The sequence below is a fragment of the Priapulus caudatus genome, unplaced genomic scaffold (assembly GCF_000485595.1).
Source record: "Priapulus caudatus unplaced genomic scaffold, Priapulus_caudatus-5.0.1 Scaffold616, whole genome shotgun sequence".
NCBI lineage: Eukaryota > Metazoa > Priapulida > Priapulimorpha > Priapulimorphida > Priapulidae > Priapulus > Priapulus caudatus.
This window is the reverse complement of record NW_014577677.1, coordinates 90,724-92,557: the sequence shown is the minus strand read 5'-3', so window position 1 is coordinate 92,557 and position 1,834 is coordinate 90,724.

Genomic DNA, 1,834 nt, shown 5'->3' with positions numbered 1-1,834 from the left:
CCGAAATTCACAACCCGAGTTTTCTGGATACCCTAGAGTTGCCAACGCAAGCAGTATTTCGCTGAATTTCCGCAATGTTCCTAGAGAACAAGTCGCCGACACAAGGTCCCGTCGCAGAGCTGACGTCGAAATGAGAAAATCGTCGACCGGAGACAAAGTCCAGCAGCATAGCCTATATGTACGTATATATTGTATATGCATATCGCCGACGGCCATATACATGAAAAAGATGACGCTCTGCAAATCGCAAATACGCAGGCGGTCGTCAAATTTTACCATATTTTGCTATTGTCGAATAGCCCGTCCATGGTTTGNAAGCGAACGTCAGTTTCATTGTGTCCTATCGAACTCTCCAGCTCTCAATTTATTACTAGGCCGTTTCACCGCTGAGTGAACTGTCGTATTATAATCGTTAAGATACACTGTCATAAAAACGCGTTGGCGCACTTGGGGACCTGGGAAATATCTCTAATTGGTCGTATATTCTAAATCTCTGGCTTGTTTGGTCTCTCTGAGCGTTTGGTCCACGTTGAAAAACAAGTGCATTCCAAGGTTATATATATTTCATAATAAAAGACTTGACACTTATGAATAATACAATTATGTACATTAAATGAAAGTTTTAAATTGTTAACAGTTCAAAAAGAGAGTAAATTTGCATCTAATTGTCTATCAACATCTTGGACTAATTTCTTTTAAGTTTTCTCTAATAAATCAAATGGAGTGAGGCGGTCACAGGGAGGCTAGTAAAGTGTATCCGCTATCATATCACTGACACACATGCAGAGATTATAGTTTGAATATGAAAGTACAACAAAAAAGATTGATGTGATAAATTTTACAAAAATAATTAAATCAAAGTCCAGAAAATGCATACTATCAATACATTTATAGCGTCCGCTACACTCAGTCATACCACTGTTTGTACTCAGAGCTAGCATGGAACAGCCTCGTGTCTTCTATCAGAATGAAGGCCCTGTTGGGGCTGGCCTACACAGTGAAACAATGCGCGGCTGTCTTGTGATCAACAAGCAAGCAACGCAGCTCTGCCTGGATGCTATCGGTATGATTAGGGTGACAGCTTGTATTCCCCGGTAGAGGGAGCTTCCTGCTCGCAGACTTCGCCGCTGCTGATGGAGGAAATTCTATGGCACTCGTTAAACTCCTCATCGGTACGACCAACGCCCGTAGCAACGGTCGTAGCCTGCGCGATTTCGCACGGAGAGGGTTGAAATAACCTTGGCCTTAGCTATGACGAGCAAATACTTCGTTGACGATTAGGTTTAAAGACATTTTTTCGATTATTTTTTGCGTGTATTTAAATATAATAAGCATTTACGACCGTAATCCTTGTCGGCTATCAACAGAGATTCCACTGTTTACATCCCGCGTTACAGTTCTATACCTTCAGTAATAAAGCCGAAAACAAGGCTAACCATGAGTAACCTACGCCTTAGCTCAGACTTCACTCGTAAAACCAACGTGTCATCAAGTTTGATTAGTAGGCGTTGACATAATACTGATCGTGACAGCGGTGGCGACGACGACGACGACGACGATACTACTGATATAGACTTACCATAGTTTGCTTCATACTGTATAGATTCCCTCAGGAAGAAGCACGGAGAAGACTTCGACATTGAGGTAGTTTATGAGGATCAACCTTCAAACGACTGGACGTCGCTGTTCTACCGTCTGCAAGGTACGTAGACATTATTACAGATTCATGAATTAAACATTGGCATATTGACAATAAACACACACACACAGCTTTATATATATACATATATTCACACACACACACAGCTTTATATATATACATATATTCACACAC